Source organism: Mus musculus, chromosome 8, assembly GCF_000001635.26.
Source record: "Mus musculus strain C57BL/6J chromosome 8, GRCm38.p6 C57BL/6J".
Classification (NCBI taxonomy): Eukaryota; Metazoa; Chordata; class Mammalia; order Rodentia; family Muridae; genus Mus; species Mus musculus.
The window spans coordinates 92,931,021-92,941,482 of NC_000074.6; positions in this window are offsets into that span (position 1 = coordinate 92,931,021).

The following is a 10,462-nucleotide window of genomic DNA, read 5'->3' on the forward strand; positions in this document are numbered from 1 at the left end:
ATACATACCTATCAAAATAGCTAGAATAAAAATTTGTGACACTATCAAATACTGACAAGGAAGCAAGGGAACTACAGCATCTACACAGCACTGGCAAGGATGTAACCTGCTGTGGCACTGTGGAAAATGGATGCCTAGAAACTTGTTTAGAAAGAAAGAAAGAAAGAAAGAAAGAAAGAAAGAAAGAAAGAAAGAAAGAAAGAAAGAAAGAAAGAAGAGAGGGAGGGAGGGAGAGAGGGAGGAAGGAAGAAAGGAAGGAAGGAAGGAAGGAAGGAAGGAAGGAAGGAAGGAAGGAAGAAAGGATTCAACTACTCAATGATGAAATCACTCTTCTCAGCATTTGCCTTAGAAAAGCAATGCTTATAATCACATAAGTTTTATATAAACATTTATAGCCATCTTATTGTTAATAACAAAAATATGTTAAACATTTTTAAATGTTAAACACCCCAAATATACATTAAGAAGTGAATAAACTTTAATATTTCCAGACTATTGTAAGAAATAAATTTAGGATTGTAAAGAGAGATACCTCCCCTCCTACTCTAAGTGTCTGGACAAGGCACACTTGACCCTTTTCAGGGAATGAGCTCAGACAATCAAAGGCATAAAAAGTATACTTAGTTTTAATTCTAATTCCAGTGATAACTGTGTCTTTTTTCCATTGCCTGGGAACTTTTGCAGTCTTATTCAATTGGTCAGTCTTAAAGAATTGACACACAGGGAATGAGGTCGGGAGAGGAAAGGGGTCACTGCTCCAAGTGGAAAGGGTCATAGTTCTAGGCCATGAATTCAGGGATGCAGAAGGGACTTTTGTATAAATAAAAGTTTTACCAGGTGTGGTGGTGATGGTGGTGGGGTTAACGCATTTACATAATAGTTTCAAAATGAGGAAAAGATCTAAATTTCATATCCTAAATGTGAGTTGTATAGAAGTTGATAGAAAGAACTCATCTAATATTTTTTTAAACTATGGAATAAGAAAGCACAAACAATAAAATCAACAATCTGGATGAATCTGGATGTCACAAACATGTATGGCACAAGCGAAGAATCAGTCCCTATATGTTACATACAAATGATAAGCTCATTTACACAGCATTATTGAAATGACAAAATTATAAAAATGGAAATCAGATCAATGTTCACCATAGGCCAAGCAGGTGAGAAGGATCAAAGGGAGAAGGGTATGGACTAGCACCATAAAAGGTGTTAGAACCCTACCTACTCCCCCCTCACTTCAGTTCACCATGAACTAGTTTTCTCCAATGCAAAGCACTCTTCACCATGAGCTTGCTGCCTTGCCACAGGTCCAAAAGCAACTGGGGTTGTAAAAGCTTCTGGAACCTTCAAAACTGATCCAAATTAACCTTTCTTCTTTTGAAGTTTGATATTTTGTTATAGTACTGAAAAGCTGACTAACACAGGTTCTATACTGTGATGTGTATTTCCTGAAGAACATAGGCAGACCATTGGCCTTCTAAATGTTCCTTTCTTATATTCATATATTATGAATATGCTACCTTGCATGGCAAAGTCATCTAAGGCTGCAGATATAATTCAAGTTACTAATCAATCAAATTGTCCTGGAAAGAAGAAATGCAGGCCCATGGGTTAGACCAAAATGAAGGGAAAACAACTTGGTTATCCTTGCAGTCTTCAAAGACAGAAGAGAGAGCCATGAGGTATGGAATGTGATGGCCTCTTGAAGGTGCCACGGCAAAGAAATCTGTTCTCCTCATAATCCCCCAGGAGGAAGATGTCCATATTTTAATTACTAGTGAATTAACAGTTATGTTTCCAAAGAATCTGTTTTTTTTAAAGCTTTTGAAAATTTGATTATAAGAAGAGAGATCTTAGGAACCTAACATGAGCATAAACACACCTTGAGACTATTTTAAAACCATAAAGGAACCCTATGAGACACACTCTTTGTTTATAACCCTCAAATAAGATTTTTTTTAAGATTTATTTTTAATGAGTGTGAGATATGTGTGTCCTTGGAGTTCAGAAGTAGGCATGAGTGCCCTTGGAGTCCAGAAGTGGGCATTGGATCTTAGCAGGAGTTACATGAAGTTGTGAGATGCCCAGCACAGGTACTGGGAACTCAACCTGGACCCTTTGTACAAGCTTCAAACCCTCTTAACCAGTGGCCATCTCTAATGCCCCTCAGATATTTTAAATTAAAAAAAAAACTAACAAATCTAACAGTAGAAGAACAACATGTTCTATATGCAGAGTGGAACATGACACTGCTCCACAGATATGTGCAATTATAATGTGCCAATTTAAAATAAAAGCTTTTGTTTGTTCTGTGTTTGTTTTAAAGAGAAGGGCCTGGAGAGACTGCTCAGCAATTAAGGGCACTGGCTGTCCTTCCAGACGACCCAGATTGGATTCCCAGCATCTAGAAGGCAGCTCCCAGCTGCCCGTACCTCCAGTTCCAGGGCATCCAATGTGGTCTCCGCCCTCCACGAACACTACATGTAGGTTGTACATAGGCCTAACATGCAAACAAAACACCCACACACATAAATTTTAAAAAAATTAATTAAAAGAAAAGAAAAAAGAGAAACCCTATGTAATTCTACAATTATGGAAATTTAGTGATCTAGAAATAGCTCTCTAATGAACCCCCAATCTATCTGTATGTGATGTTGAACCTTTAAATGCTGAAGCAATAGGTCATTTCAGAGTTGTGTATGCTCAGGCAGAGTGGGAAAGTAATGGATTTTGATATCAAAATCCAGCAAGGAAATTGTTCCGTGAGTATTGTACTTTATTTATGACTACATTATCAAATTTTATTGAAATGTATAAAGGGTATTAATTTGTGGTGTCATCCCAGGACTCTATGGAGGGGTGAGCATTAAAGAAGAGAGAATTAATTTGCGTAATTGAGTTAAGATTGTTTTAGTTTCCTATGGCATCTAGTACTGCTTCATCTCATTGTGTGGACATTGTTTGGGTTTCCCTGGGCTAAAACAGGAGTACTGACAGGCTATGCTTCTTCCTCCTGTGGACTCCGAAGAGAACAGATTTCTTTGCCTGTGGCACCTTTGAGAGGCCACCACATTCCATACCTCATGGCTCTCTCTTCTGTCTTTGAAGACTGCAAGGATAACCAAGTTGTTTCCCCTTCATTTTGGTCTAACCCATGGGCCTGCATTTCTGCTTTCCTGAGTTCACCAAGGAAATCCAGGACAATTTGATTAGTAACTTGAATTTTATCTGCAGCCTTAGATGGTTTTACCATGCAAGGTAGCATATTCATGGGTTCAAAAATAGGAAAGGAACATTTAGAAGACCAATGGTCTGCCTATGTTCTTCAGGAAGTACACATCATAGTATAGAACCTGTGTACTCAGCTTTTCATTACTATAACAAATATCATGAAAATGAACTTTAAAAGAGGAAAGGCTAATTTGGTTCACAGTTTTGAAGGTTCCAGAAACTGGCAATCCCAGTCCCTTTTCAGTCTGTGACAAGGCAGTAAGATCATGGTGAAGGGTGGCCCACATTGGAGAAAGCTAACTCATGGCAGACAAGAAGTACGAAGGAGGAAGAGGGTAAGGTCCCAGCACTTCTCTCCAGAGCATGCTTGTACTGATCCAATGTCTGTCTTCTGGACCTCGCCTGTTAAATCTGCTACTTCCCAATAGCTTCATGGATCAGGGACAAAGCTTTAACACATTGGGCTTCGGATACTTATCCAAGGCATAGCAATCACAGTAGATTAAACAAGGCATTCACAGAATTCTTCCCTTCCCTACAATAACTGTCTCAGAAGAGAGAGGAACTTCCTTCACTTGATTATGTACCAGAAACCTCAAGAAAATACACACTTGTGAAGGCATTCCTCCAAAACCAAGGAGATAAGAATCGACTCTCCTGATTCACAGGATTCCTGTCACCACTGGAATGGAAGTTGTATGGAGCACATGGAGATAAGAAAAGCCAGACACAGGAAAAGGAAAATAAAACACATAAAATTTAACAGTGCACAGATTGATTAGTGCAGTTAACAAGAGCACTGTGCCGAGCCAGGCATGCTCATGACTATTACCCAGGCACCGCTAAAAGCAGGAGGATCATCACAAGTTTGTGAGTTCAAGGTCAACCGGGGACAGAGGGATTAAGACTCTTGTTTCAAAAACAGAACAAAATAAAACAAGACTGATACACATCATCTGTGCTTCAATGAGCTATCACTTACCCGACTGTTAAATGAAATGCTTTAAAAGAAGGGTATGGAGGAATAATCTAAAATAAATTCACAAGAACTTTGTGGAGGAAATTCTGAAAACATCGTTGGAATACACTCAATAAAGACAAGGAAAACGGAGAAGACACAATTAAATTTATAGGTTGACTTCATGGGCTAACCACGAAGGTCTCCTTCAATAGCTCATAAATTCCAAGCAATCACAGAGAAACTCGCCTGTGGTAGGCGGGTGCTTGTGGGTTTAGGGACAGAGCTGATAAGCACAGACTAGGAAAGGTAGCTGTAGAGTGTATGTGTGTTTGCAGAGTGGAGGATACAAACCGCAAAGGAGAGCCCAGGAAAAGCCATGTTTGATGCAGGGAACTTACCACATCACGGATGAAGTCTAAAACAGAGACAAAATTGTCATAGCAGTTCAGGTTAAAAGAATGCAAGCTAGAGACTGAGGGAGTATCCATGAGCAGGAAGACGGGTTTCTACTTCCTTTAACAAATATTTGTCAGGCACACTGAGTACTGCCAGAGTAGATGCCCGGGACACAGTAGTGAACAGGACAAACAGTCTTGATCTTCACAGGACACATTTTCAAATGAATACACCTCAGGCATCCATCCCTGACCTGGAAATTGGAAAACCTTCCTGAGCATGTCCATGATAACCTGAGTGGAGAAGTTGACACTTGAACTCACGAGCAGGTCATGGTGAGACTGCAGGGGCACTAAAAATATTTCTTTGAAAGTATTTTCTGGGGCCCAACAAGGTGGGTGGGCAAAGGGGGCTTGCAGCTGAGCCTGACGACTTGAGTTCTATCCCCGGAGGCCACATGGTGGAAGGTGAGAATTGACTGCTGTAAATTGTCCTCTCACCTCCACAAGGACATGGTACCCTGTGTATGCATGTGCACACTCGCTCTCAAAACAAACAAACAAACAAACAAACAAATAAATGTAAGACATGCTGCAAACTGTAAATGCATCTGTTGCTTAGACTTCAGCTTGTGAACTGAAATTCTGTACACGGAGCCACACCTGTGAGAAAGATTCTCCCGGGGTGGATGATGGATGACAATGTCCATGGCTGTGGAAATCTGGAATCCTGTGTCTCAGGAGCCAACCTGTCTTGGATATCTTTAAGTCCCTTAAAAGGCATTCCTTGCCAAATTCTGTATTTGACCTAATGTGTTTAGTGATGATCTAGCTGTGATTTCTTAGTGAAATTGAGCTGCCAGCTAAGAACATCACCAAGTAATAACTGGGACCTGGATAAGATTTCTCTGCTTCACTGTGCACAACCTATCTTATAGCTGCACCAAGATACTCTTGGAAGGTCCTTGAGTTGGAAATTTCTTTGTCATATGACTATAAAACTATCATGAAACTGTTACTATGTTGGGACATGAAAATTAGAGTAATTTAAACCTAAGTTCCTGGGCCATAGGTACTCATATTTGATGCTTAAGGACCTGTAAGCATACATGTGATGAGTTATACAAAACAAAACAACCGATCTCCAAATCATTCGATCTCAAAATAGGTCATGACCTACAGATTGAGAATGACTGATTTAAAGTCTTTTAATCTAGGACCAAAGAGAACTGGGCCTTGGCACTATGAGGAAGACTTCTCTGCCAAGCGGGACAGGGGGAATGGGCAGAATATGTGGAGGATGGAGTGTTTCTTCAGGAGAAACAAGTATTCTGGAAAAACCAAGTGTTGTTATTCGTGAAGTCTGTTCTAGTTTATATGTATGTTGCTGTTATAAATGCCATGGCCAAAGGTAAGATGGGGATGAAAGGGTTTATTTCATATTGTATTTCCAGACTAAGATCCATCTTTGAGGGAAGTCAGGCAGGAACTCAAGGCAAGAACCTGCAGGCAGGAACAGAGGAGGAAGACATTGAAGAATGCTTCTTCTTCTTCTTCTTCTTCTTCTTCTTCTTCTTCTTCTTCTTCTTCTTCTTCTTCTTCTTCTTCTTCTTCTTCTTCTTCTTCTTCTTCTTCTTCTTCTTCTTCTTTTTCTTCTTCTTCTTCTTCTCCCTCTCCTTCTCCCTCTCCCTCTCCCTTTCCCTCTCCCCCTCCTCCTCCTTCTCCTTCCCCATCTCTTCTTCCTCCTTCGCCTCTTCCTCTTTCTCTTCCTCATTCCTCTTCCTCCTCCTCTTCCTCCTTCTCTTCCTCCTTCCTCTTCCTTCTCCTCTTCCTCTTCCTCCTTCTCCTCTTCCTCTTCATCCTTCTCCTCTTCCTCTTCCTCCTTCTCCTCCTCCTCTTCCTCCTCCTCTTCCTCCTTCTCTTCTTCCTTCCTCTTCCTGCTCCTCCTCCTCTTCCTCCTTCCTCTTCCTCCTCCTCTTCTTCTGCTTCTCTGTCTCTGTCTATCTCTTACCTCAATAGAAAACACTCATACTATAAACTCACAAAAGATTTTTAGACTTCTTGTCATTTGCTTTGTTAGGGTTTCAAGCCAGAATCTGGTAGAAAAATAATTAAGCAGAAAACATTGAAACAAAAATCTTTTCCCTTGATGTAATTGTCTAACAAAAAGAACAGGGAAAGCCACTAATTTCTTTTAAGTGGTAAACACAGGCCTTGTAAACAGCAGCGTGTGGAAGGCTGAGATCACAGCTTGCTGTACTTAATTCCTTTCAGGTTCATAGACTGGAGGAAAGCTAGTGGTTTGCCAAATACCAAGAGAAATGGGCAGGAGAAACCATAGAAGGCTAAAGTAGCTCCCGGCATAGCTCATTTCTTTGAAGGTGCAGTGTGACTACCCTTCTTTGGTTCTGAAGTTTCCCCCAAACACCTGGTACTGCTTGGCAGGCCAGGGGACATTTAGGGAGTATTGCCTAGTGGTTAGAGGCTGACTCTTTGGAAGATGCTCCTGAAGGACATGTTGGGGCCCCTCCCATCCACGTCACTTTTGGCTGCTTTGGGACAAGTTTAGGTTTCTTAGGCTGTCTACTGCCTGTCTAAGAGTTTGGCTTGCCAGAGGCCCAAAGTGACCACAGACCAAACTCCTGGAACCATAAGCCAAAATAAATCTCCCCTCGGTGTAATTTGGTTATTTTAGACATGTTGCCATAGCAACAGGAAGCTGACTAACAGATTTCAGTAAATGTAACATCTGCCCAGTGCCTCAGCCCCGGCATATAGTCTTGGTTTTGCCTGTACAGGCGAGATATTTTTTTCAATCAAGTCCAGCTACATTTGTGTGGCACATCTTACCTACCTATTCTTCTTATAATGTTTCAAAGCAGTAGCCAAATACTCCAGACTTGAAAAATGCTCTCTGCAAAACAAACAAAAACAAAACAAACAAAACAAACCCACAGAAAATTCTGAGAGTGCCATCCTGTTCCTGACTCTTTAAAGGATAGGGAAAGAGAAACCCAGAACAAAGGTGGACGGCATTCAAACATCAATTATTGCTCCCTCCCATCATTACCTGCAGCGCTTGTGTGTGATTCAGGTACACTGCTCATGGGTTTAGCTAGTGGAGGATGGTTGACAGTTCACATGCATGACTCAGAGGACTCCTACCATTCTATGGAATGCTCTGCAGCTCCTTAGTCCTCGGGAGTCTGGGTGGAGCTGAGTAGGGTGTGTCTGGAATATCAGTAATAGAGGTCCTTTCCCCTAAGCTTCTTATTCTTCCATTCACGGATTCAGTGGGTCATTGCAGTAATCCAACCTAAGAGTTCACCTCTGCTTAAATGCTTCTCAAATTACCATCAACAGAATCTACCTGATTTTGCACACCAGCAGAGTCTCAAAAGAATCAATGGGTCTAGTTTACAAAGAAATGGAGATTGTGTGAGGCTTAGCAGCTGCTTGGTCCCAACACTGGGGACAGAACTTCTACACCTCGGGGCCAGAGGTAGTCTAGAAATCCAAAACTACCAACTCTCTCTTTGGGGACACTCCAGTCGTTTGGCACATTAAAAGCCAGAGCTTCCTGTGCCATTGTCCTAGCCTTTATGGAGGAGTTCCTGCAGAGGTCATCAGGCCCCAGCCTCTGACGCATGGCTGCCCAGGGTGGTGCCAGTACTAAGGGTGGGAGAGACTGTCCTGGAGTTGGAAGAAAATCCTTGTTTGTTGCCAGAGAGCTTGCTAGATGGCTTGAGACTAGGATGTGTGTGCACATTTAAGGATGGGAGCCCGGGAGAGGCAGCATGGATATGAATGAGTCTCCCTGCTCAATATCCCTCTATCCATTCTGCCATAGAATGCCTTCCTCTTAGTGCCTGTAACACATAGCTTCTGGGATTAGTGCCCATGTTTCCTCATAGATTGCTATGGCTCTTGCTATCAATGACTCGTCTTCCCCAAATATAAATGTCTTTTTCTACGTGTTACTACTGAATTCAGTCTCTCTCTCTCTCTCTCTCTCTCTCTCTCTCTCTCTCTCTCTCTCTCTCGTGTGTGTGTGTGTGTGTGTGTGTGTGTGTTGGGGATATACATACACAAATGTGTGAGAGATACAGAGAGAGTGAAGTAAGATGAAGCGCCTGCAACGTGAGACACCCATGCCGTTGTTAAGTGTTTCTTTTAGCCAACGGAATCCTGCAAGCTGAAAATGTAACAAATCTGGAGGGCATAATTTGATGTTTTGCTCCCACAGATCTCTGCCTGGCAGTCCTTCTAATGTCCTAGGATACTCTCTGATAGATGAGTTAGAAGGGGCTAGAGGTATTTCTGGGAAGTGGGAGAGATGGCTGCTTACTGGCCCAACCACCTTCAAAGGACTTAGAGGAGAAAAGGGAGAGGGAATGAACTTGAGCTGATGCTGGGGCTGCCTCAGGGAGAGAGCTGGATGCAGAGTGGACAGGAGGTGTGCGTGTGTGTATGTGCATGTGTGTATGTGCATGTGTGTGTATGTGCGTGTGTGTGTGTGTGTGTGTGTGTGTGTGTGTGTGTGTGTGTGTGTGTGTGTGTGTGTGTGTGTGTGTGGTGTTCTAAGTGCTTACTGTGTGCTGCGGGCCTCCCATCCTATCAACAGCTCCCGAGGACTAGGAATAACCTTCCTTAGGACAAGCATACTTCCCAGTCTTGTCCAGTGGAACCCCTTACTGAGGTTAGATGAATTTCAAACCCAGGAAAAATAAAGAACCTTACTTTTGAAATGTCAAACCAAATCAGTCATTTGGTTCTTCTGGAACTACAAAAGCTAAAACTGGACCTTTTAAAATCTATCTCAGGAATCTACTCATAAGTCCGTTCCAATTTCCCCTCTCAACTCCCTAAAACTAGAGTAAAATAAAAAAAAAATCAAACATCATTATCTGAACCAAATGGGTGTGGTCTAGGAGGGAGCATTGGCGGGAGGACACTCCCAGCACTCAGGGATGATTTTCCCTGCAATGGAGTCTAGTCAGGAGAAGCCAGTAAAGGAGTTCTAGCTCACGCTAGGAGCATTTCTTCCTTCCCTTAAGGAAAATAAAAAGAGCCAGGGTTGGTGATTCAAACCTGTTATTTCATATTTAGGAATCTGAGGCAAAGGATCACCAAAACAAGGCCAATTTAGACCACAGAGTGAGTTTGGACAGAGCTGGAGGTGTGGCACAGTGGTGGGAGGTGAGCCTAGCGTGCCTAAAGCCCTGGATTTAATTCCTAGTACTTAAAGAAACAAGGGAACTTGGTAGCTGTTAAGAGCCAGAAATGAAGACACCCAGCCACTTACTGCCTAGATGAGACCTGCATGTTGATGCACGGGGCCAGTTCCAGTGGGGCTGGGACCTTTAGGAAGCTGACACCTGTATTGACATATACCTTAAGAGGTAGTGATCAGGGCTCTCTTTGTTTTCCCCAGCTAAAGATTTTTGACACAATCTGTGCATGCCCAGAGATGTTCCTCTGTACCACTCCTTCCACTGCTGATTTGAAATTGTAGGGCCTCATGCACACTACTTCACCACTGAGTTACATCACAATCTTTACATTTTTTTAAGGCTGCATTGCTCCAGATGGCCTTGAACTCACTCTATAGCCCAGGAAGACCTGGGACTTGTATCCTATTGTCTCATGTCTCTAGTAGCTAGGATTACACAGGTCTATATAATTTTCTTTCCTCCATCTCTGGCATAGGCCAGCATGACCCTGAGTATCTACCATTTTAACCTTCCAACATCCATTCATGCCTCACAATGTGTCTGACTGCATGATTTTAAGCCAAACACTCTCAGGAGTGGGCATGCTCAGCAATGTGCCCATCCCTCTTGGTGTGTACTCAAGAGGATGAGAACCTGTT